Source organism: Sarcophilus harrisii, chromosome 2 (genome assembly GCF_902635505.1).
Source record: "Sarcophilus harrisii chromosome 2, mSarHar1.11, whole genome shotgun sequence".
Taxonomy (NCBI): Eukaryota; Metazoa; Chordata; class Mammalia; order Dasyuromorphia; family Dasyuridae; genus Sarcophilus; species Sarcophilus harrisii.
The window spans coordinates 130,536,781-130,564,457 of NC_045427.1; the positions used below are offsets into that span (position 1 = coordinate 130,536,781).

General features: G+C 37.7%; 1 protein-coding gene across 6 annotated transcripts in view; it reads left to right on the forward strand.

Annotated features, from left to right (window-relative positions):
* Positions 1-27,677, forward strand: part of CSGALNACT1 (chondroitin sulfate N-acetylgalactosaminyltransferase 1) — a 384,927-nt gene that overhangs the window by 260,687 nt on the left and 96,563 nt on the right. The window lies entirely within an intron of this gene.

Genomic DNA, 27,677 nt, shown 5'->3' on the forward strand with positions numbered 1-27,677 from the left:
GCTAATGAAGTTCCATAGACATTTAAACACTATAATGTCCAAAAAAAAATCATTATATTTACCCCCAAACCCTCCCCTCTTCATACCTTTCCTATTATTGTTAAGGACACTATCAGTCTTCTAATCACCCAGATCTGCCATGTAGGGGTCATCTCCTATTCCCCATGTCCAATCTCTTATGAAACATTATTGATTCTACCTTCACAGCATCACTTATGTGATCCCCTTCTCTCCTCTCACACTCTGTCACCCCAGGAGAAGCTTCCCTGCACATCTGGGTTTTTGTAGTGCCTACTGGTTGATTTATCAATTCTCTCCCCATTCCAACCCATACTCCACTCAATTGTCAAAGTGATCTTCCTAAAGTACAGGTGTGACAATGTCACCTTCCCTCCCTCTCACTCCCCTTTCAGTAAACTCCTGTGGCTTTCCAGTGCTTTGAAGATCAAGCACAAAAATCCTCTCTTTGGCCTTCAAAGTCTTTCATAGCCTGACCCCTTCAAGTCTTTTTACACCTTACTCCGAATACTTTATGAGCAAGGGAAACTAGCATCTCTATTGTTCCTTACATATGACACTTCATCTCCTGGGTATTTCCCCTGGCTTGTTGCTCCTTCCTGGAATTTTCCATCTCCTGACTTTCCCAGATTCTCAAGTCTCAGCTAAAGCCCCACCTTCTGCAAATAGTTATAAATTCTCCTTTAATGCTGGTGCCTTTTCTGTCTCCAATTTATATATTTTATCTATACAATTTATATATTAAATGATTTTTATTTTGTACACAAATTTATATAAAATTGTATATTTTCTACATGATATAAACAATATGTATAAAACATATATTTGAATTGTATATATTTGCTTACCTATTGATTCCTCTATTAGATTGTAAGCTCTTTAAGGGTAGGAACTGTGTATTTCTCCCCCTTTCCTTGTATTCCCAGAATTCAGCTTGTTGAGTTGACTTGACTATATATCTTGTTTATACATAGTTTTGCATGATCTCTTGCCTACTAGAGTGTGAGCACCTGAAGAAAAAGGGCTGTTTTTGCCTTTGCTTTTATCCTCGGGGCTTCTATCAGTCCTATAATAAATGCAAAATAAATATTGGTTGATTGGGTACTTGATTCAGGACAGCTCACTCATGGGAGGGATTGTCAGGTCATTTTTCAGATGTTTTATTTCTGGGGCTTGCACTCTTTTCACTGCTCACTTAGCTGTCTGTAAGTATATAGTGTTTCTCTGATAGAATATGATCTGTGTGAAGGTAATGAATGTTTCCATCTCTCCTTTGTGTTCTCTGTCTAGCACATCTCCTAGTACTTTAGGAGGGACAGAGCAACAAGAGAGGGAAGTAGTATGGTTATCAAGCCTTTCAGACAGTCCAGTAGCCTATGACCATACGCAGGGGACAGGACATCTCTTATGTCTGACTCAGCCCCTTCTTTTGCTTTTGTCCCCTGAATCACTTGTCAGCCTGCCCAAAAGGACACTGTCAGTTCTAGTTCTAGTCAGTAGATTCAATTTAGAAAAGTATCAAAGACATAGGTTTTTCTATATGACATCAGTGAACTTTAAAAAGCACTACTGTATTTCAATATAATTGATTGCCTTTGTACTCTTAGATATTCTATTTTATGAACTGAAAAACATTATTCTGGGAAGGGGTCCACAGGATCACTAGACTGCCAAAGGGGCCATGACACAAAAATGAAGGACCTCCGTCTATTTCTTTTGAAAATATGTTTTCTTAGTGCATATCTGTAGGTTTAGAAGCTGTTCAGAGCTTTCTTATTTTGTCTTCCTGAATGGCTACCCCCAAGAAACTTGCTATTGGGTTAATCTGGGAAGGAGCCCTATCTTGCCCCCAGTTCTTGGAGAGAAAGATCCTTCTTTCTTTCTTATATCCTCCCCTTCCCCTGACAAGTTCTCCTAGGCATTCTACCTGAATTGGCCTCCTTCCTTCTTTTTCTGGGACATATATGAGGCTTTTATCTTCTAGAAGCTATTCCTGTGATCTCCATTATGATTAGTCTGAAGTGATTCCCTATACTTACGATATTCAGCAGGAACCACAAACTTGTTTGTTTTCTTTTAATTTAATATTTTGACAAACACTTCAACATAATTGCTTTTCCATTTAATTCTGTGTTGTTTTTTATTTTATACATTTAAAAATAACTTGGCCTCTTTCTGCCTTTCCAGGCTTCTAACACCTTGCTCCCTTTCTAGGAACTCTCACACCCAGTGACATTGTTCTCCTGGCTGTTCCTTAAATAAGACTCTCCATTTCTTGGCTCTGGGCATTTTCTTTGGCTGTCTACTATATCTAGAATAACCTCCCTTCTCACCCCCACCTAGTGGCTTCTCTGGGTTTCCTTCAAATCCCTTTTTAAAGGAAGTTTTACCCAACCTTCTTAATTCTAGTACTTAATCTCTTTTTATTATGTCCTATTTATCTTCTATATAACTTATTTGTATATATTTGTTGTTTCTTCTATTAGACTATGAACTCTTGGGAGACAGGAAGTGTCTTTTGCCATTTTTTGCATTCCTAGTGCTCAGCATGTTAAGTTCCTGGCCCATAGTAGGCTCTTGATAAATGATTAGGGACTGAATGATTGATTAATTGAGCCAGCATAGTGGATCGCTTTGACAGTCTGGTGAAGCTTGTGGATCTTAGTCATGTTTGTTATCTATGCTTATAATTGAAGGAAAAGCTAAATTTTATTTTAAAAATTTTGAAAATAAAGGTATAATTTATTTTTTGTATTGTGGACCTCTTTAATAGTCTGGTGAAGCCTGTAGCCTTTGAATCATGTTTGTTATCCATGCCCATAATTGAAGGAAAAGCTGATTTTTATTTAAAGATTTTTGAAAAAGGGTGTCATTTTTTCCTATCCAAATTCATGGACTCCCTGAATCTATGATCAGTGGACTCCAGTAGCTAGACGGAACAGGTGTAGATAGAAGAGAGTGTTGGACCCAAATTTCAAATCAAGCCTACAAGTCTATTTACTATTTACTAGTAAGTGGGTCAGAGGCCTGCCTCAGTTTCCTCATCTGTAAAACAGTGCTAGTAATAGCACTTCTCTCTCAGGGTTGTTATGTGGGTCAAATGAGATAATATTTGTAAAACACTTAGCACTATGCTTGGCACTTAGTAGGCTTATATTAAGAACTACTGCTTTACATCTCAGTAGCTGTTTTTCTTAACCCCAGAGTAGGAATTGTAGTCATGTGCATGACTTAAACTCTTTTCTAAAAAAAATAGGCTAACTGTTCCCTGTGAAGGGGGTGGGGTGAGGAGGAGATTGAGGGGGGGGAGGGAGGGAGGAAGGGGAGGAAGAGAGGGAGGGAGGGAAAGAAGGAGGAAGGGAGAGAGACAGAAACAGAGAGACTTTGAGATAAGAGAGAAAGACACAGATGAGAGAGAAAGAGAGAGAGAGAGAGGAGAGAGAAGGAAAGAGAGGAAAGAAAGAGAGAAAAAAAGGTAAAGAGAGAAAGAGGCAGCAAGAAAGAGAGAGAGGAGAGAGAAAGAGAGACAGAGACAGAGAAAAAGGGAGAAAGAGAGAGAGAACACTATTATATGGCAGGTATGGTGGTAAGTGCCAGGAGTACAAACACAAGAAAAAAGAGTATTCTTGCTTCAAGAAACTTATATTCTTGTGGGGGAAGGCAGTCTACAAAAGGGAATGGAAACTGGGGAGAGAAGGATAGGGAGAGGTACCTGTATGGGGGCAAGATGGAGCAGTAGTTTGAGGAGTTGGACTTACTTGGCTTCCTTTAAGTCACAACTAAAGATCTGTTGTCTCTAAGAAGTCTTTACAAGTTCTCCTTAATTTTAGCACATTCCCTTTGAGCTCATCTGTAATTTATTCTATGTAGATGTTGTTTGTAGATAGTTACAAGAATAATAATTAACAACAATAATAATGGGTAACATTTATATAGTGCTTACTCTGTGCAAAGTCATTTTATCTCATTTTATCTCCACAACAACCCTAAGAGATAGGTGCTGTTATTACCCCCATTTTACAGATGAGGAAACCAAGGGAGGCAAGTTAGGTGACTTAGCCAGGGTCACACATCTAGGAAATATGTAAGGCCATATTTGAATTCAGCTCCTCCCGACTCCAGGTCCAGAGCTCTATCCTACTTGTTTGTATGTTGTCCTTCCCATTAGACTATGAACTTGTTGAGAACAGCCTTTCTTTGTATTTCATCACTTAGCAGAGTGTTTAATGAATGCTTGTGGTTTTTCAATCATGTCCAACTCTTCATGACTCTGGGGTTTTCTTGGCAGAGGTGATGGAATAGTTTGCCATTTCCTTCTCCAGCTCATTTTTTACAGATGGGGAAACTGAGGCTAACAGTCATTTACCAAAGATCACAGAGGTAGATAAGTGTCCCAGGTCAGATTTGAACCTGGAAAGATGAGACTTCTAACACTGCACTGCGGCGTCACCTATCTGCCCCTTCTTAAATTGACTTCTTTTGAAGTCAATTTTAAAGACTTCTTTCCCAGAAAGTAGCTTTTCAGAGCATAAGTTTCATAATAATTTTTAAAAATTAAAAAAATTGTTTTCAAAATAATTTTTAAAAGTTATACTTATGATGCATAGTGCATCATAGCAGACCTTCTACAAGGGCAACACCTGGTACCACAGCTTCTTTTCTGACTAGCATATGCTGGCCCTGTTGGCTTCAGTTTCTAATGACTTCCCCATGGCACCCTTAGAATGAATAACTAAACATGGATGTTTTCTCCACCCTTCCTCCACCAAGAGTCAGTTTATTTTTCCATCAATCCAAATGTACATTTCAAAAAGTTAAGCCTTTAAACAAATAGGAGTTAAATAACAAAGTCAAAATAGATTTCTTTGCAGAAGTTATACCTGTTATCGCTTAACGCCTTGAATATCAGATAATATGTCCATATTGTGGAGATTCTTAGACTAAGGGTTTCTAACCTAGTTTCTGTCAAAACTTTTTTTTTAAAATTTTTGGCAATTTCATAATTGATTTCCTTTACAATCATGTTTTTTTTTTTTTTTTTTTTTTTTTCCATTTGAAAACCTTTCAAGAAGAATTTGACCAGACTGCCAGAGGAGTCTATGACACCAAAAAGCTTAAGAACCCAGTTCTTGATAGTTCCTGAATGTGAGAACATTCAGGCACTGAGGGGTTGCAGGCAGAGTAGTGAAGAAGAATAAAGTAGAACAAGATGGGAGAAGAGTGACATGGGAGGGTCTCAAAAACAATGCCGCGAATTTTGCCCTGTTGTTTGTGAACTCTCCCTCTAAATCATTCCGTTCCTTCAGACTTTTCAGATCTGACATCATGGTTTAATGAATGGAGCATTAGATTCAGAGCCAGAGACTAATCATCTTTCAAATCCCAGCTTTGGTAGTTATTACTTGTGTGACCTTGGCAAGCCATTTAATGTCTCTGAACCTCAGTTTTCTTATCTGTAAAAAGACAGAGCTGGACCAGACCACCATTGTCACTAACATTTTTACTGTCCTTTAAAGTTTACAAAAAGTTTTACAAATATCTCATTCAATCCTCACAACTCGGGGAAGTAGGTGCTATTATTATCTCCATTTTACAGATGAGGAAACCAAGGCAACAGTTAAGTGACCCACCCAGGGTCACACTGACAGTAAGTGTTTGAGACCAGATTTGAATTTAGGTCTTTTGTTGCATACTCTTCACTGTACCCTTTAACTGCCTGACTCTCCTTTCAAGTCTAAATATATAATTTTATGATCTGGTATAGCAATAGAGACTCATGAATAATTTCAAGGATATGATAATAGTTGCTTTTGTTCCCCAAAATTCCATTACATGGGGCAAAATTCTATTGCCAAAAAAAGGTTCTGTTTTGCGGTTTAAGTTGATGATTACCCTGTCTCCAGCCCCCCCCCCCAAAAAAAAGATGCCTCCTTTATCTGGTTATAACAATCTTAAAGGAGAATTATTTCTCATGGCTAAACAGTCCTGATTTTCTTAAAGGACTTATTTGTATGGTTCATTAGCAAATCAGAGAATCACAGAATGTCACAATTGGAGAGGACCCATAGAAATCACCTGGTCCAAACACTTCACTTCATAAATGAGAAAATTGAGATCCAAAAATATAAGTGGGTTCACATGAGGTCACGCTGACAGCTGATATCACATTGACCTAACTGGACTGGGCCATAACTGGGCTTCCTTTGTCCTGATGTCAAGTTGCGACTACTCTCTCATTTCTTTTTCTTTCCACCATCCAAAGACCCTGGCACCCCTTTTGGTGAACTTTAAGGAGAAACGTCTTGCATTTTACAAGTCTTTTCCCTAGCTTAGGTCACGGTGGAAGGGTACTGAATGACAACATTTTAGAGCCATCTCAATTACCTCCAGCTTTCATTTGACCACAACAAAAGACTCATGCCCCAGGGCAACCGCAGAATCTGCGGGCAGCCAACCACTTCCCACACCTGCTGTCTCGCCGCAGGAACCATCTCTCCCACCCGGAAGTTGTAAAACCCTGTGGAAATTGTCTGTAGTTATCAAACGTGGCTGTTCTCTCTCCCTGCCAGGAATTTGTTTTTGGAGATGTTCCTCTGAGCAAGTCAGAGCTGGGAACTCACGATTGGGTCAGTTCTGCTCCAGAGCTTTGCACTGTCTGGTAGCTGGGTTCCATTTTCTCTTGTGATCACGTATATTTTTCTGTGGACCAGTGTCCTGGGCACTACTCTAGAGCAAACAGAGCTTCCTTTCAGGTCCCAGAACATATGTTCCCTCATAGTGGTCTTTTTGTCTTTATACCCTGTATGGTACCAGTGGGACTCCGAGACAGGTCCTCAGGGAGAATGCATTTATAAGACTCCTTTAGTGCTTATCAATAGAGAAAGTAGTCAGAGGAAGATTAAAGTCCTCTGACCGAGCAGGGAGCTGTTGGAGGAGGGCAGAACATACCAGCTATTGCCCTGTCAGCCAGTGTCAAAGCCAAGACTGACCCTGGGGTTTAACTTTAAGCCTAATGCTTTTCTGCAGAATCACAAGATTTGAGAAGTGAAAGGGGCCTTAGTGCCCCTCTAGTCTGACCTACACTGAAAAGGAAGCATGCTCAGTTGTAACATATTCAGCAAGGGGTCATTGAGCCTCTGCTTGAAGACCTCCAGTGCTGCAGTGATGGGGATTGCTTCTCCTGAGGCAGTCCATTCTACTTTTGAAGAGCTCTAATTGTTAGGAAACCTAAATATACCACCTAGACAATATGACCTTCATAAGATTGAGGCCTTTTACCACATGGGTTGTCAATTTTTACATTCTCTCTGCTTTAACATTGTCTCTTCTAAACTGTGTCATGCAGAGCTTAATACTGTGTTTCATATGTGATCTGACTAGGTCAAAATACAAGGAACTATTACCTCCTTATTGCTGTGTAAACTATCAACCAATCAACAAATATTTATAAAATGCCTACTGTGTGCTAGGCATTGTGTCAGGAGCTTGAAGCCCTGCTTCTTTTAACACAGTCTGAGATCTCATTAATTTTTTTTTTTATTTCACATCAAACTGTGGGTTCCTTTAACCCCCATCAATCTCCGAAAAACTACCATCTAACTATACCCCCCACATTGTATATGTGAAGTTGATTTTTTGAATTTAATTTTAAAACTTTACATCTATCCCTATAAATTTCATCATATTATATTCAGTTCAGTATTCTAGCCTGTCAAATTTGTTTTGGATCTTAACTATCAACCAGTTTCTTAACTCTCTGTCTCTCAACTTTGTGTCATCAGCAAATTTGATGAACACTAATTTTTAACTGATTTTACAATCTCTCCAATCCTACTGCCAGATTTTGAGATGTTGAAAGATACCTGATTTTCATCATCACTGGATATCATTTCCATTGGGACAGGTCACCTCTCCATTTTATGAGTTTCAGGGGCCCCCAAGCTCATCCCCTGGTCTCTACTTTTTGGGTCATGAGTCTCTTAGCACTTAGAACAGGTTGGTTTTCCCATAGAAGATATAGTCCATCCTTGAAGCTTCTCAACTTGATTGTATTCAAGTAGCCCAAGGCACAGCTGAAGAAGAAGCTGAACCCACTGTCCCATAGCAATGCTGAGCCATCTGAGTAGTGCAATGAGAGTGAGTGTCTTGCCTAAAAGGATACTATTTTGGGCAAGAAAATTTCATAAGACAAACTGACATTTTAAAAATATCTATACAAATAACTCCATGGTATATTCTTTCTGACCCAGTATTTACCTCTGGGCCTGCTATTAATAAATACTTGAATTTATTCAAGTCTTAGACCTCTGCTTGGGCTTTTCCCAATAATAATTAATAGTGCACACTAGATCCTTGGTGCTATGTTGTTCAGTGTACCTCCTCTCCTTGTTCTTCTGCTTCTGTCTTGACAGAGGTTCAAACTGTTCAGTCTGCCACTGCTTACTTCCAATTTTAAAGCCTTTGAGAAACCCAAGTTACCTTCACATCACAATGAGAGAGATTTATGGGAACCTATCATAATTGCCACAAGGATTAAGAACAAATGTTCTTAATCTAGAGGCTGTAAATTTAAATTTCTTTTTTTGTAACTATTTCTTTAGAGTTAGTTTTATTTTTTAATCCTATCTATGCTATTTTATATATTTAAAAATATCTGGAGAAGAGGTCCACAGGCTTCATCAGTCTGCCAAGGGATCTATGACACATAAAAGATAACAAATTTTTGAGTTAGGAAATCCACATTTGTGACTGCTTAGATTGCATAAATGAATGATTGAATGAAAAGCATTCCTTAAGCATTTACTATGAACCAGAAACTATGGTTGCAAATATGCAACAGCAAGATAGTCCATGACCTCAAGAAATTTATATTTGAATGAGGGAAATAACATAATAATGGAGGTTAGGGAAAGGGATGGGAAAGGAAGAGAATAGGATGGTTAGGGAAGGGAAAGTTCAAAGATGTTGAGTGGAACAATCAAGCTGTCTGTTAACATCCCCTTTCCAGAGACAATGGCTATTAGTATTTTCAGAGGAAAAGGTGTAAAGCCAGAGAGTGGGAAGCAGTGTGCACAAGTTCTTTGGGAGAGTGAAACAAGCATGGCTTAGCTTCTGCAGGCTTAGTCTCTGGTGATCTGAGGTGGAGAATGGAGGGGTAGGGGCAAGTGAGGGGCAAGTTGACCCCTCAAAGCAGCGGTTCTTAAACTTTTGTTTTCAGTATCTTTATCCTATTAAAAATTATTGAGGATCTTTCCAAAGCATTTTTGTTTATCTGGATTATATTTATAGACATTTACCATATTGGAAATAAAAACTATTTTTGAATTTGTAGACCCTCTAAAAGGGATTCAGAGATCCCCAGGATTCTCTAGACCATACTTTGAGAACCACTGCCTCAAAGTCTGGAGCCTTTCTTTATTTCCCATGTAATCTTTTCCCTAGGAATAATTTTTAAAATCATAATTTGGCCCTGGCTCCAGAATTAAAAGCATCTTGCTTCCTCCTCCCTGAACTCTCTGCCCCTCCCTTCATCCCCCTCATTATTGCCATTTCTCTTCCCATTCCTTTTCCTGCGCCTGGGTTCTGGCTTCCATTCTGTGATTGAATTCTGGGTGTGCAGAGCAGTTTTTGCATCATGTGGGCCACAAGGCAGGTCAGCACCTCTGCTCGAAGCCCATTTTAGAATGCTAAGAGAAGTTTTAAGTTTGGTCTTTTCTGTTAAAACACTGACCTTTGCTTATGCAGCAAATTTCTACACTGCTCATTTTACCAGTGAAGAGAATTCTATTTTCCTCTTCTCTATATATTTTTCTCAGTAAATTGAATGGACAGGTACTTCATATAGGTTGACACAAGAAAAAGAACTGGGTAATTCACCAATTTGACCTACTCTTGTCATTTCTTTGTCTCACATTTACAATCCAGAAGCTCTGCTACACACTTTCCCCAACTACATCTTGTGCTGTGTATTATTTTTTTGCTAGAAATTCCTCAGCCTGTCCAGGATGATTCATTTTCACTAATCCTTTTTATTTCACACTGCTCCTTCTCTGGAGTCTGTGCTATATGACTTTCACATGGAGTCCTGGCTCCAGAGACGGTGTCTTATTGATCAGTTGGGTAGAAACCCATGGTGGCTTATGATTGGCTTGGGAGAACTTTGGTTTGACTCACCATGGTGACAGTCCAGAGGTATCAGATTTTTTTTCTGGGCTCACAAAGAAAGAATGGGGAGCCCTGAGTGTTTTGCAGCAGTGCATTTCCTAGGGCTACAAACTAAAGCTCCATGGTCAAGAGAAGAGAGGTAGGGCTATTTGGCCAAGGTTGTTTTCGGTAAAATTGTCTTGAAACAGATGTGTTTGAGCATCTGGCACCTTCCCAGAAGCATCTAATTTGCCTAGATGGTCTCTTGATAATTTTGGCAGCCGACCCAGCCTTGCATACAGGTTCAAAATATCATTCTGGTGTAAATATTTATATCATTCTGACTAAGCTGAATGAGCTCTGCCCACAATGACTCCTGCTGGGCTCTCTTTCCTCTCTTGTCTTACGGAGCTAAGAGAATAACATAGATGACGATAGCAAATACTCCTGAAGATTATTCACAATAGCTTTCTTCGAGATTGGAAAATAAAAAGAAAACAAAAAGGGTCTAGGATGTACTGGTTAGGAAAAGTAACTATGTGCTGATTTCTGTAGATTTAATAGAGGTTTCCATAAATGTGAATGGGATGAACTCTCCCACAAAGAGGAAGCAGATAGCAGACTGGATCAAAAGTCAGAACCCTACAATATGTTGTTTACAGGAAACACATTTAAAACAGGGAGATACATATAGAGTAAAGGTAAAAGGCTGGAGCAGAATCTATTATGCTTCAGGTGAAGTCAAAAAAGCAGGGGTAGCCATCCTTATCTCAGATCAAGCAAAAGCAACAATTGATCTAATTAAAAGAGATAAGGAAGGAAACTATATCTTGCTAAAGGGTACTATAGACAATGAAGCAATATCAGTATTAAACATATATGCACCAAGTGGTATAGCATCTAACTTCCTAAAGGAGAAGTTAAGAGAGTTGCGAGAAGAAATAGACAGCAAAACTATAATAGTGGGAGAACTCAACCTTGCACTCTCAGAATTAGATAAATCAAACCACAAAATAAATAAGAAAGAAATTAAAGAGGTAAATAGAATATTAGAAAAATTAGGTATGATAGATCTCTGGAGAAAACTGAATGGTGACAGAAAGGAGTATACTTTCTTCTCAGCTGTTCATGGAACCTACACAAAAAAGATTTAATAGAGGTTTCCTGTTCCTAAATCTCCCATTTGTTTTCAAACATGGAAATCAGTCAAGACGATTGTGGGCCGTGCTGTATGTAATAATGGGGGATTGGAAGGATGGGGACAGGTCATATGAGGCAGACGGATATCTGGACCCAAACAAATCTGACAGGGTTAAGCAAAGACACAATGCCAGTGGTCACTTATTCTAGGAATGGCTTCTGTCTGAAGTTGGATTAGAAACCAAGAGAGCATTCTGTAGGAAAAAGACAAGGCAGGTAATGAACACCAGCAATAGTGATCAAAGGTACCTGCAGGAAAAAAAAAATGTACAGCTTTTATTTTCACTAATTATTCACTCACATCTCTGCACTTCTGCTTGAAGCCCATTTTAGAATGTTAAGAGAAGTTTTCAATTTGTTTTTTTTTTTCTGTTAAAAAAATAATGACCTTCACTTAAGCAACAAATTTCTTCTCACAGTTTGTTATTTTTAAACATTAATCTGATGAAGGGTCTTTGGATTCATCAGAGTGCCAAAGCTTGGGGGTAGGGGAGCTAGGGTTCATGACACAAGCAAGATTTAAAAACCCTTGAAGTAGAAGATAGAGGAGGTGACCAGATCTGAGTTGAAGCTGAGCCTATAAGTAAATTACCCAATTATTGAATTATATGAGCTCTGCATATAATATGATCTGTTATGAAGGAAAGTGCTTTTTAAACCTTAAAAGAAAGCTGTAAATGTGATCTTCAAAGAGCACAGAATATAAAAAAGATAATATGGAAACAATGTCCGTTGCAGAGCTTTTTGGTATAATTAGTGACCGACCCTTTGACAGTTTTCTAACTCACTTTGCAGCCTATTCCTTTGTTGCTGATGAGTTTGCTATCCCCCTTTTCAGTGCATTTTCTGTTTTCCTCTCCTTGACCATTTCTTTATCTATAGAAATAGATAGTATTACTCCATTTTCATGTAAGCACTTGTTAACATTTGGTTGTTAATGTTTTTTGTGATCTCATTTGGGGTTTTCTTGGCAAAGTTACTAGAGTGGTTTGCCATTTCCTCCTCCAGTTCATTTTATAGATGAGGAAACTGAGGCAATTAGGGTGAAGTGATTAGCCCAGGTCATGAAGCTAATGTGTTTCGGGCCAGATTTGAACTCAAGAAGATAAATGCTCCTGACTCCAGGCCTGGCATTTTATCTTCTGTCACCTAATATATGGACTTGAATTAAGGTTCAAGGCAAGTTATTTAACCTCTGTTCTTCAATTTCTTTATCTACAAAATTGGGATAATATAGCACACACTTCACAGGGTTGTTGTGAGAATCAAATTAGTAAACATATGTGAAGCACTTTACCCACATTGAAGTGCTATATAAGTGTGGTTATTTTATATTATTATCATCATATTGATTTATATCAATCATTGATTATACATAAATCATATGATAATTATCAATTATATGATTATATATAAATAATGATATAAAATAATAATGAAAATAAATTATGATATAAATAAAAATAAAAAATAAAATTAAGTAACTGGGGGAGGATCTTAAAATATCTAAGAAATACACCTTGGTTTACCATAAAACATCATATTACTCCATTGCTTTAGAGTGAAAATCAGTTTTGTTCAAAACTCAGAGAAATCTTTGCCTTACACTAAATGAAAAGAACAGTTGATTGTGAGCCATGAAATTGAGCAATGCTGGGATATACCATCCAGCCTGTGGTATGTATACCATCATCATAACTGTGAAGGCAATCTCTCATTGCTGATTGCAGCCTCTTAGAATTCTCACAGAGACAATAGTTGTCTCTGGTCTTCTGTTTGCCAAAGCTTCTTGAACTCTATTGACCAGAGTGCTGGGACGATTGACAACAGTGGAAATAGAAAAATCAGAAATTCCTTTATAGGTGTGTTTACAGCCTAAGATCTGAAAGAGGGAATTTCGGAGGAGAAAGGCAGTTCCAAATAAAGCTGTGTGAGCGAGCATATAGTGGGACTTTGTGCAGTTTTGAGGGCTTTGAACAAGAATTCTAGCAAGATACTTCTTTCACCTACTCTGTCCCCACCCTCCCGCCCCCAAAGGTGTATTTATCTAAGCCACTGAGATTACTCCAGTTTATGTGCTGTTAACACAACTGATTCTTTGAGTGAAGGTTAGCCTGTGACACCGGAGTCAAAGAGCTCATTGTGTGGGGCCTGAAGTGAAACCTATTTATGTAGCCATGTGAGGTACCAGGGTCACCACTTCCTGACCCAAGGAGACATTGCTCATTCTCTTTTCCCTCCTCCCATCGGCTTTTTTGGCTGTGCCCCCAGAAGGTGGAGATGCTGGGCTAAATTTACGGCACTTCTAGAAAAAGGTTGCCTTTATTGGCTGTAAAGCCTGTCACATCCAGGTTTTCAGAGGCAATGGCGGCAGCCTTACCCCACTTTCCCTGGCTCCCTGGGCTTATGGAAGCACGTGGCAGTGCTGTCCTGCCCTTCCTGCTTTGGTTCTTCCTGCATGGAAATCCCTGGCAGGCCCTGTCTCCTGGTCTTACCTGCTGCTCCCTGGGATCACCTGCTTCCACTGTGTAGATGCTCCTATTCAGCAGGGCAGGTTAGTCAGTGTCTCAGCACATCATCCCCGTTCTTGGTGGTTTGAGATTGGTGGTGAGCTTATTAAGTGGTCGTGGGACTGAATTCCCATTGCTGGCTATGGCTCCTGATTTCTGGAAGCTTGAATTCCTGAGTGACACGATGGACAGCGTATGTGTTCTGCAAGACCTGCTACCTCATCAATTCAGGGGTTCTTGCCTTTCCTGTGCAACCCTTGTTCATGTCCTCCCATGAATTCACCATATTCACCAATACTGGCTATAACTTTATCCAGAAGTATAATTAATATTCTAATACAGAATTTGATTCAAATATATAATATTTTTTCACTTTTAACAAATTGACGATGTGATAAGAAAGTTGACTAAGAGATAACTTCTTTATTAATAGCAAGCCTTTTTCAATCTGTTAAAATTTAATATATTTTGTTCTTTTGAGAATTACTTAACTTTCCATGTCCAGTCCATACCATTTCTTTTTTTTTTTTTTAAAGAAAATATTTGTGATATGAGACATGAAGCTTTTGTAATCTATAAGTATTTGACCTCTCTCATTTATTATTCTGAACTTTGCTTTTTCATATATTTTGTTCCAGCCCAGCCTTACACCATACATTTAAATCACAGAATATCAGATTCAATCTATAATCAGTTTAGATTGATTTAATTTTGAGGGTCTTCACAAGTTTTTCATTGGGTTTTTCTATCATGTTCTTCTCAGCAATGGAGGTTGTTGCATAAGTTGCTGTTTTTTTCACCCTGATGTTTTTGCAGATGTTTATCAATAGCACTAATAAGTGATGATCATAATTGTTGAACATTTTCTAGTATATGACAAAACCACTCCAACCAACTGTTTTTTGCCTGTTTAAAGAGTTACAGTGAGCCCATCTTCAAATTAACTGCAACTTTCTTCTTTTTAACAGCATATATCTAATATGTATCTTGTACCAGCAAATGCTGACAACTTTTGTGTTTTTCTTCAAATTTTCAAAACCTGTCCAATTTCTATTCCATCTCTTCTATCCTGGTTGACATACTCTATAGTTCACTATAAAATAGGAATAATTAGAAACAGATTGCTAGACTCGGTAGACCATGTGCATCTGACTCATTATGGTAAAACCCAAATCTCTCTTATAGATATTGGGATTTATTTTTGTTGTTTTTGAGTCATTTCAATTGTGTCTGACCCTTCATGATCCTATTTGGGGTTTTCTTGGCAGAAATATTGGAGTGTTGTGTCACTTCTTTTTTCCAGCTCATTTTACAGATGGGGAAACTGAGGCAGACGGGGTTAAGTGACTTGTTCAGGATCACACAGCTAGTGAATGCTTGAGGCTGTATTTGAATTCAGGAAGATTCCTCTTCCTGACTCCTGTCACCTAGCTGCTCGGATGGTTCTTAAGGATCTTTTGTAATGAATAAAAAAGGAAAACTCTAGGAAGCAGGTTAGATTATACCAGGATGAGTTTCTTGAATAGGAAGGTACAGCTGTTTTCCAATTCCCCACTTTTGTGAGTCCAAAGGGCAAATTAACTTCTCAAGACCAGCAGACAGATTCCTAATGACTCTATGGGATGATCTGATCTGACGTGGTGTTCTATAGATAGAAGACAAAGGGAACCTATGTGAAGCAGTTCTCCTTTCTACACATAAAATTGCTTTAGCTGGACCTGAGGATATGTGGGTGGAAGAGTGACTGCAGGCTACACCTAAGTAAGCCACCAGATGGCAATCGAAGCCCTGAACGATCAGCTTTAGTAACTGTATGGCAAGCAGAGCCCAGCAGACCCAAGTCTCAGGCCCAGGCTCTTCATGTATGCAGAGATGGGGTCTACTTGCTCTTCGTGTTTCCCTAATCTTTTCCCATTTCAGTGCCTTCCTGGATATTGTCTAAGGATATGATTAATCTTTTCGCAGTTATCTTTCTTGCATTAGCATCTAAACCACAGAAACTTATTTTTCCATATACATATATACATATGTGTGTGTATATAAACATATATATTTTAGTGTGACCCAGGCAGGTTACTCAGTTTTCATATATGTTAAAATTCATATGCTCAAACATTTAAAGTAACAACGTACTGCTCCAAGAACTATAGGAAAATTATAAATCAATTTGGCAGAAAATTAGATTTTGACCAACATCTTATACCATATATCAAAAAAAAAAAAATCAAAATGAAAATGTGACCTGATTATAAAAAGGTCATGGCATCAAAAAAAGCCAACCAGAAGATAATAAAAGGTAGTATCTTTAACAACTTTGTCTAGGGAGAGAATTATTAGCTAATCAAGAGATAAAGAAGACTATACAATGTGATAAAGGAGATAATTCTGAATACAGAAATTCAAAAAGCTTTTAAATAAATAAAATGAAGACAAAATTAGACAGGATTCTATGGGAAAATTTTTTGATATTCAGAATATAAAGGGTCTTGTCACAAATAGATAAACAACAAGAGTGATTTCCTAATTGGTAAATGATCAATGGATATAATTGGTTTCCAAAATAAGAATCATAAATTGCTAACAATGAGATAAATTAGAACAACCGTAAGGATTTATTTCATACCAACTTAGTTGGCCAAGATGGGAATACTCAGTCTTGGTAGGGCTGTGGAAAGACATAACTTATTAACAACTATAGAATTTTTTTTTTAATTCAAGTTTTGAATTCCATTTTGAATTCTAATTTGCAATAATGGAAGGAAAGATTCTAAATTTTTCAGATTTTCGAAATTATTGATCCAGGGATTCTTAAACTTTTTCCATTTGTGATCCCTTTTTACCCAAGAAATTTTTATGTGACTGGAGTATATATTATATATATATAATAGACATAGAAATCAAACATTTGTTGATAATAAATCATAATTTCAAGATCCCCATATTCAATTATGAAATCTCAAATGGGATTGTGAACTACTATTTAAGAAGCTTTGTACTAAATGAATAAGGAAGTCAAGAATAGAAAAGTTCTGATATATACAAAACATTCTTACCATCATTCTTTGCACCAGAAACAAAATGTATGTCCCTATCAAGGGCAATGCAACTAGTATATGTGACTGTAATGGAGTAGAATAACACATGATGTATATGTGAAATTTAGAGAAATGATGGAAAAATTTCAAACTCAACTAGAGTAAAATAAAAAAATATAAAGAATGAGATGCACAATAACAGTTATTGAAAAATCAGTGCAGGTCCCAGAGTCCAGATAATGCAGATAATGAAACATATCTCTTTATTCCATCAGGGCTTACTTACAAATGGGTTACAAGGATGGAATATTATGTACATTGTCAAATGCAGTGATTGTATCAGATATTTTTGCTTGTTTTTTTCTCATAAAGAGGGGTTCCCTCTGCAAGGGGGGGTAGTGAAAAATGATTGTTTTATAAAGACAAGAGGGATCAATAAAACCAAAAAAGCCTCATTTCAAATTGTTAATAGTAGCCCTAAAATAACCTCTCCCTTGGAGATGAATTACCTAATCCATTTCCTTTTATAGCACCCCAAAACCCAGGGTGGTAAGAAATCACACTCAGTAATTTAGTTTGTTCTTTCAATTCATAGGGTTTTCTGTACACCTCCATTGCTTCTATAGGGATCTCCTTTTCAAATTCACAGGCGTTTCTAGGCCTCTCTTTGTGGGCTGGCCCGTCTGCTTCTATGGACAGACAGATAGACTTCTTATGGAGAGACAGATCTATTGATTACTCGATAGAACAATAAACATAAATAACTAAACATAATGCAGTTATTAACTGCTTAGTGTTTGCCAAGAACTGAAGTAAATTTTGGGGATATAAATACAAGTCTGAAAAGATAGTGTTTACCCTCAAAGAACTTAAAATCTAAATAGTGAAGAAAAGGGAACTGGGGGAAAAAAAAAAGATGGGATATAGGGATTAGAGGAAGATTCCCTGCTGTTGTGAAGTAGTTGGGGAACAAGAGGGGAGCTAAGGGGATCATCCCCTGGACACTTCTTGGAACAGTGGTTCAGGTCAGGGAATCACCAATGAGAAGAGAGAGCCCTATAAGGCATCTCCAGGGTGTAAAGGTGATTGTTGAGGAGGAGGAGGGCTGGAATCAGCAATGATGAAGCCCTTTATCCAATTGCAAGGTGAGACCACTTTTCGAGTGCTCCCTGCCAGCTTGTAGCTGATGGATGGAGAAGACAAAGAACTGCTTTCCTGTGTAAGATTCCTGTGGCAGCTTACAGCCCTCTGACTGTGAGACCTTTTGTTAGCCTCCTTGGTGCAGTTCCATTCTGAATTTTTCTGTTTCTTCCATACCCAGTGATTTGGTCAGTGCAGAGAAAACGGGTATCAATTACACAGTTAGAAGCTGTCAAAGAGAGTGTTATACCCGCATTCCTGGGCACATCCTCTCGGTCTGTGGTTTCTGGAAATAGCAGAGTTTCAGTGCTAGAATGTCACATTCAGTTCCATCAGACTTTTCACACGCCTTTTTGGAAATTTCTTTGAATTCAAGAAGGCTTAGTCATTTCTAGGCTGTTATGGGGTACAGTGGTCAGAGCAAAGTTGGAGTTGGGTTAGAAAGTTGTCTCAAATTGTTGGCTGTGTGGTCCAGAGTAGTTTTTTGGTGCCTCAGTTTCTTCATCTGTAAAATGGGGATGATAATAATACCTGCCTCCCAAGATTGTTTTGAGGGTAAAATGAGATATTTGTAAGCCTTCAAATGCTAGCTCTTGCTGTGAATTTTTAAAAAAAATTTTAAAAATAACTTTTTATTGACAGAACCCATGCCGGGGTAATTTTTTACAACATTATCCCTTGCACTCTCTTGCTGTTATTATTAAAGTTAAATCTGACCTCAGCTAAGTGAGTAAGGCAATTATTCCCCGTCTTTCCTCATTTTCCTCAACAGTAAACTCATGATAATAATAGCACACACTTTTGCAAAATCAGATGAGATAAAATTTGTAAAGTGCTTAACATAGTATTTACACTTAGTAAGCACTAACTACATCAACCCTTGTTTCCCTCTAGCATTGTCATTGTTATTATTATTGTTGTTATTTTGGAAAAGAGACATGAGATTGTAATGTATTGTGACTTGCTTTGGGGGGAAGCTATGAAGCACCCTCTTTTCCTGTTATTTTTGGAGCATTTGCACTCAGAATGCCTGTAAAAAAAGCTACTGACTTTGGATGCTACTATAAGAAATAAATTATCTTACCAAGAACTCCACTGACTCACTGATGAATGCAGGAAAGATTTATTTTACATTCTTGCAAGAATGGATTGTCTAGGCAAGTAGACACACCTTTGAAACTCCAAAAGCAGCATTTTATAAGTCCCTCCCCTGATTCCCCATTAATTGGATGTTACAGAAATTACATGAATCGCCACCTCTCATTACATAGCTGGTCCCTGTTCCCAAGGAGCTTACTTTCTAGAAAGGGGAAGGGCAAAGAACAAAAAATTCTTTTCAAGTCTCAAACCACCTCCTCAAATTACAAAATCAGCCCTTGCCCCCAAGGAGCTTACCTTCTTTTGGAAATCAGCTTCCCCTGATTATTCTTTATGTCCTTGTGGATTTCAGTTTTTCAATTTAAGTTTCATTTCTCCAACTTGATTTTCTTAATTGTGGAAACCAAATCCATTTCTCACACTACCTTCTGCCACCTGGAGAGATCCAATGCCTTAATAACAAGAATGGATCTCAACAGACAGCACCGGGATGCAATTATCTCATTTATTCCTCATCACAAGTCTGCCAGTGGTCATTACAGAATCTCTAATAGTCTGTAGAATCTGAAGTAGTAATCAGTAGAATCTGAAGTATTCAGCACAGAATCTGGAATATCCATCTTATAGATGAGAATGTTAAGGCTGGGAGAGCTTTGGGGACTCATCCAAGATCACAGACAGTGAGAGATGGAATTTAAATCGAAGCTTTTCTAATTTTGAATTCCACGTTCTTCTCACAATTCTGAGCTCCCTCCCTCCCATGCTTTAGAACCTAGCTTCACTTGTGGGTCAAGGGAAAGAGGGAAGAGAGTGGTTAATAATGTAATGGGGTTTTAATAGTGTATGAGGATCTAAAAAATTTAGGTCTGGAGAGACCTAGTAAAGCCAAGATGATTGAAACAAGTTAAGGAATAGCTATGGCTTTTATAGCCTTTCAGGCGATGGTGAAGAAGGGACCCAGTGAAGAATAGAATGAGGAGAAAGTCCTATTCCTTTTATTGCAAAGAATGGGACTTTGGAATCACAAAGTCTCCACCCTTCCTCCAGAGTTGAGAGGCTTTATTTGTTATTTGCGGGGTCTTTGTCCCTCTTTTCCCATCCGCCCAACCAAGAAGAATTGAAAGAGATATTCTGGGCTTCCTGTGCTTTTTCTCAGTATTTTAACTGTAACACAACCGCTGTGATCAGAGAAGGCTATATTTTTACTGCCATCTCTAACATGTAATATTGCTGGGTAATTATATGGTGCTCCCCATCTGAGAATAGGAAAGCATTTTATAAACATTAACTCATTAATTCAAGTAACACCCTTGCAAGAAGAAGTGGCAGGTTGCAGCTCCCGGATTGCCATGCAGCACGATGTAATTATGCTGCCCTAAGGACTGACAAATATGTGGCAGAATTGATGAAAGTACCAAACATCAGAAGGTCCTGTTCTCAGCCACGAGAGCAGTTTCAGGTTTAGTAAGGCTGTTGGGTATTTCACCCACTTGGAATATTATTTCCCTAATCTTCAGCTGCAAAAAATGGGTATTGTAGGGCTTAGAACAGAGTCTGCTCTCTCTTTTCTCTATTTTCTCATTTGATTCAGATCTGAGCCTACTTTGTCCTATACGCAATGGCCATGGACCTGGAGAAAGCCTCCTCTTTCTCAAATGAGATAAATGCCCAGCCCATATAAGACACTTCATAAATGTTTGTTCCCATGTCCACCCTCTCTTTTCCCCTTCTATGGATCAGTGCTTTAGAACCTGAAAACCACCATATGATTACAAAGGTGAAAGGACCCTCAAGATCAGGTTAGAGATGATGAATTTGATAAAAGAGGTCTGGAATCATTAAAAATAAATCTAAAAATGAAAGTCAAAGGGGGCTGTTTGCTTTCTGTATTGATTTCCATGAGAGCCTCTCCTTTGGGTAAGAGGAAAATATGCAACTAGTACCTTTCTATAGTTCCTAGATAATGTTTTAAAAAATTCTTTCTTACCTAACGGTTTGTTTTGTTCTTTTTGCCCATCCTAGAGTTGAATGAAAATTAGCCTGAATCTTACATAAGTCGATTTTTAAAAACTTATTGATAGTTGAACTAAATTTGGAGGGATATAGAATGTAGACTATTAAAAAGTGCCATATCCGTAGCTTTACATTTGAACAGCTGTAGGTGTAAGAGCAGAACTGAGGGGGAAGCCCCTATGGTCAGAACTAGGAAAATGATCCTCGGGATCATCTGACCAGGGAGAGCAGCCTGGAGGAATCTAGAATTAAAAAGGCAAGGATCATAGAATATTGTAGTCTATGATAATCTGAAAACCTTGTTAGAAGAGGAGATGTAAACAACAACTGAAGAGGCTGTCAGGGGATCTCAGGAAAGCTTGTTTGAGATAGTCCAATGAGAAGTAGCAGACAGGTAGGTGGTACAATAGAAAGAGTGTCAGACCTTTCTGAGTTCTAATCCAGTTTCAGACACTAGCTATGTGACCCCTGGAAAGTCACTAAACCCTGCGTGCCTCAGTTTCCTCATCTGTAAAAGGAGCTGGAGAAGGAAACAGCAAACTGCGCCCGTATCTTTGCCAAGAAAAACCAAATGAGGTCACAAGAATTGGATATGACTAAATCAACAACAATAATATCTTTGTAGTTGATTAGGGAAGGTAGGTGGTAAGACAAAGTGAAAATGTTTTGGGGTCAGAATATCAAAATTTTTAGAATGGAGTATGAAGGAGCATATGTTTTGAATCTTAAAGGATTAATATTTTATGGGGTCAAGGAAATAGTTGTCTTTCTCTGTGTTTATCATCTGTGAGACAGGATGGGAAAGAGAACTTCATCAGGTCAAAGACCAATAAATATAAGGACAAGAGAAGAAGCATGAACTTGCAACCCAAGAAAATTAGAGAGATTGTAGAAGGGTGGTATCTGTTTTACATCTGCTATTTCCCTATTTTAGCTGAGAGTTGGAAATGCATATTCCAAGAGGTTGAAATGCCAGACAGCTTTAACAGATCAGCTCCACAACTTTGTAAGCTAGAGCTAGTGCAATATCTAAGAATAAGACCTGTTAAAAGGAGCTCAGACAAGATTCAAGAAGGAATTAATGTGAGGAAGAGCCAGTGTTCCATCTGGACACTCCCTCAAGTTCCCTCAAGACCACTTAAAGCTTTCTTCCTTCACATCAAGCCTACTAACCCTGAGGATGCCCCATAGCTCTACCCTGGGTCCTCTTTTCACTCCCTACTATTTTATACAGTGATCTTAGCTCCCATGGGCTTATTTATCATTCATCTTCTGATAATTCCAAGCCACATATATACATATATATATATATATATATATATATATATGCACAGATACACATATGTTCTAAGATATACTTATATGTGTCTACATATATATGTATGTATATAAATATGGATGTCTATGTGTGTCTCTGTGTATATATATATATGTGTGTGTGTGTGGAAGGAAAGAGAGAGAAGGAGAGAGAGAGAGAGATCTTTATATATCTATGTTTAGACCGAGTCTCTCACCTAAGCTGTATCACCATCTGCTTCTTGGATATCTCAAACTGGATGACCTGTAGGCATCTTAAACTCAACATGTCTAAAACAGAACTTATTATCTTTCTCTCTAATCCCTCTCCTCTCATAAATTTCTCTATTCCTTTTGAGGTCATTATCATCCTTTCAATAACCCAAGCCCACAGTCTTGGTGAAATCCTTGACTTCTCATCTCAGTCACCCCACCTATCTAGTCCAGTGCTATATCTTGACAATTTTATCTCAACAGTTTGTCCTCTTTTCTCCCCTCGCATAGCCACAACTCTATTTCAGGCTCTCATCACCTTTCAACTGGACTATCGCAGGAATCTTGTGGTGGTCTCTCTGCCTCAAATCTTTCTCCATTCTAACCTATCTCTCACACAGCCATCAATTTTTCTTTTGTTCCCTTAATAGTGTTTTATTTTTCCAATTACATGTAAAGGTAGTTTTTAACATTAATTTTTGTTAATGTCAAATGTTTTTTTCCCTCCTCTTCCCACTTCCCCAAGATAGCATGCACAATCATTTTAAACATATTTCTATACTAATATTATTTAAGAAAAATCAAAACAAAAAGGGAAAAACATGAGAAAGAAAAAAGAAACAGACAAAAAAAGGTGAAAATAATATACTTCAATCCACATTCAGTCTCTATAGTTCTTTCTTTGGATGCAGATGGCATTTTTCATGATTAGACTTTTGGGTTACTGGCTATGAAGAGCTAAGTCTATCATAGTTGCCATTACTGTGTACAATAATGCCCTCCTGGTTTAGCTCCCTTCATTCAGCATCAGTTCATAGAAGTCAAGGTAATTTTTCTAAAGCATAGCTCCAATTATGTCACACCCACCTTATCATCTCATCTTGCTCAATGAGCTACTGTGGTTCCAGGATTATTATTGTCTCCAGGATTAAATATAAGTTCCTCTGTTTTCCATTTAAAGTTCTTCATTATCTGGCTGCTTCTTCCCTTTCCAGTCCTATACTGCTTTCTAGCTAAGTTGCCCTATTTCCTTTTCCTTTGATGTCATCCCATCTCCCACCTTCATGCATTTTTACTTTCTGTCTAAAGTGCCTGGGATGCTCCCTCATCTCTTTCTTTTGGTTTCTGTGACCTTTTTTCAAGCCTCAGATCAAGCTCCTTCTTCTGTAGGAGGCTACCCTTCATCTACTCTGTATATATTTTATATGTCTTGTATGAATATTTACCTGTTCCCTGTTTACCAGGTTATTTACCTGCTGTCTTCCCTATTAAAATGTGTACTATTTGAAGGTAAGAACTGTTTTTTCCTTTTCTTTATACCCTCTGTGCATGATATGAAGTATGATAAATAATAAATGTTGGTAGATTGGCTAACTAAAGTTCTCCTTTAATTGATTTTATTCATGTTCCTCATAATATCCATAAGTATAAAACTTTAATGAAACTTAAAGAAAGGTGATGTGCCCTCATCAGGGAGGAGGGCAAGGAAGAAGAGAAATTGGCTCATGTCTTTCCTGTACTTGAGCTGAGTGATAGGGGAATCCAAGAAGTGACAGAGGGGCGGTCTTATCGAAAGATGGAGGGTACCAGCAAGCCAACTCCTAGCGCTTTCTTGGAGGCACAGGTGTGGTCTTCCCTGCCGCAAAGTCATCAGTTACCTTGAGCCCCATGGTATTACAGAAGGCACTCTAATTTTATGGGTCTGAAGTTCCAGCAATTTGGGGATAAATAATATTTAAAGTTCCTCTTTTTTAGTCTTGTTTTCTTTTGTGATTTTCTATTGTCTTTAGCTATAACTTATTTAAATCAAAATGGAAACATAACCTAATAACATGCTTTCACTGGTAATTTAATACGTTGATATAATGAGTTCATCTGAGAGAATTCATTAAAAACAGTGAGGTGCCTGGGTACCAAATCTGAGCTGTTTTTAATCACAGAATTATAGTAATTAGATGAAGCCCAAGATTTCCCTGCAGCAGAAAAAGCTCCCAGGGTTAAATACACACTTTCAGTTTAGTCTCCTAATAACTGTGTATTGTTCTAAATGATAGTGGATAGAGTCCTTAAGCCAAGGAAAAGTTTGGAGAGAATTTTAAGTGTCATAAAAAAAGGAACAAACTATTTGAAATACTGAGCTGTCTGTGTAGGAGGCACATCTCTTAAGTAATAGTAAGTGGATCTGCCGTGGGGGAACCAGGGCATGTGGTGTGCAGAAAAATGCACTGGAGGCTGTCAAATAATGAAGCTTTCTAGAGAGTCAGGAAGGACTGACTTAGAGATTCTTGGTATACATGAGTAATGGTGGTGACTGCAAACATCATTATGAACTAATCATGCCAGATTTAGTCTCATTTTCTCTTGCCATCTGCATCCAAAGAAATATTTGTCAATATTCTGTAAACAGATACAACCTAGATTTCAGTCAGGTGTTTGCCAAGATATTCATGCAATCCTCATGGACATGATGGAGAAATATGAGACAGATGATAATATAGTTAGATAGACTCTAAACAAGCTAAAGAAATGGAACCAATTAGTAGTCCTTAAAGGATGGTTAGGTTAGAGGCGGATTTCTGGTGCAGGACCCCAGGAATTTTTCCCACAGTGGTGGGCTGGCCACTATCTTGATGAAAGACTTAATAGTGTCCATATCAAAGTTGATTAGTTGGTTGGTTGTTGTCCCTTGATCTCAAAAAGGACTGAAATAACATCCTTGTTAGAGTTGAGTTATGTGTGTCTGACTGTGGCAGCTCAGACCCACTTGGAGGGTTCTGCCACAGTCAGGCTTATGTAGTCCCTATGAACATTTGGGGTGAATTCTCTAACTCTGGGCATCTCGAGTTTCTTCTGGACTAATTCACTTCTGCTTCGCTCACAGAGCCCGGCACCTTCTCTGACGAGGGCATGCTGTGCTGGGGGTCCTGTGCCGGTGACTCCTGTGTTATATGATCAGTTGTGAAGTTCTTGAGAGACCTTGATGGTTGTCCTTGTTTCTGACCATCCTGCAAGCTCTTGTCCTGTGTGAGTTCTCCATGTAGAGTTGGATGCTTGGCAGTTTGAAGCCATGTCAATAATAATAATATTGAGTATTCCATATTGAATAATAGTCATAATTGAAAATAATTTGGACAGTCTAGAATTTATTAAATAAAGTTTAATGCAGATAATAAATGAGTCTTATTTGGGTTCAAAAAATCATGATGGAAGAGGTGTGATTGAACCTCTTTGGAAGTCTTTTAAGTGAAATTTAGATGATCACTTATCAGAATATACTAGAGGAAATATTCCTGTTCAGGAATGGATTAAACTCGATGACTTCTTTTCTTGGAGGTTCTGTATCATCTTGAGGCTGATTCAAAAAAATACAATGCTATCCATAAATAAGAACAAGTAGAGGACTTTCTTATTCACAGAGAATCCACAGAGACTTCCTCCTGGATTTAGACTCTGATGTATCTTTTCTCTCATAGCAGCAGATACTTTTGTTAAGTGTACATATTTCTACTTTATGCCATACCTGATGTTTCTCGTTGGTAGTTATTGAGCAAGGTTAGATCTAAATGTGGTAGTTCTACTATCCTTTATGGAGAAAAATTCATTAAAAGGACTTTTGCAAATCTTTTCCATTTTCCTTTTATTTGTTACTCTGGTTTTCATCTATGATAGCCCTTAGGATTTTATTACTATTATTTTTAGACTTCCAACAAACTGTAGTTTGGTTGTTAGTATTCTAAACGTGAGAATGTTTTCCAAAGACCAAAGGAGGATATATTGATAGAGGAGCTGATTCTTATCAATTGTGACATTTTTAGCATAAACAAAACCAGACCAATTCAGGAAGTTTCAGGAGAATAGAAGGACTCGCAGGTTCTGCTTGGAGATATGAAGAAATGAATTGGAATAAATTTTATCATTTTCTACCTCAGAAGTTAAAAGAAACAGCATTTTATGGAGACATTTGGTCATTACATATTGCAGTTTTATTTGGAAATATTTATTTACCACCATGAAAATTAAAAAAAAAAAACCTTATATACCAGCTTTGATTACTGAGATCAAAGTGGTAGAGAAATTCTAAGAACTTGCTAAATACTTCCAAATTAAATCAACATATACTCTGATACTTGGTGATTTTAGTGCAAAGGTGGGAAAAGGTAAAGATAGGGAGAAATAAATAGGAGCAAATGAATCAGGAAAAAGAAATAAATGAGAGAGGTCAGAGTTGTAGATTATCCAGGAGCTGCCTGCTTCTTTTTAAAAAGTGCTAGATGATGGATATGAAGAATGGCAATATAATCAAAAGAATGAAATGGATTTTATTTAAGTAGATTTGTTATTATTTCAAGGATCCCTCAATCAGTCTATATAGAATTAAACTATCAGTTCATCTAAACTAAAGCCAGAATTTGTAAAAGGTGAAAGAATAATAATGAAAAAAAGATATTGAGTGCAATTAAAATGATTGAACTTTTAATTACTGAACTAGTTATTAAAAATAGGAAATAGACAACAGAACTGACATTGACTGTAATAAGAATTTTATCCATTGTTTATCCATTATAAATTAATTTTCACAAGAAGACCAAAACAGTTCTAAAAGTACCTGAATCAGAAAATGTTTGATTTATTTCCTAAATGGAAAGAGATGGATGCTGAAAGTATGTTAAAACATTAACTTTCCCATGAAAAATGATAGATAATTATGAACCATACCCTCTCATAAAACAGAAAGAAGCAGAGGAGGTTAAAACTAACTTAAAGAAAATTTGTCATCATATCCAACTATATGTGGTGCACATTCATAAAATATCAACATATATGATACATTCATTAAGCGTTGCCCTAAAATGTATTCTGTAGAATCTTGGTGTATAGGACAGTGTAAAGAGGAGTTGTGAAATGAAATGATGTTAACATTATTTTCCCTTTGTAAAATATTAAATTTAAAAGACTATTTGAGATATCTAGTATGGATAGCATTTTTCCATATTAAAATATATGTAACTTA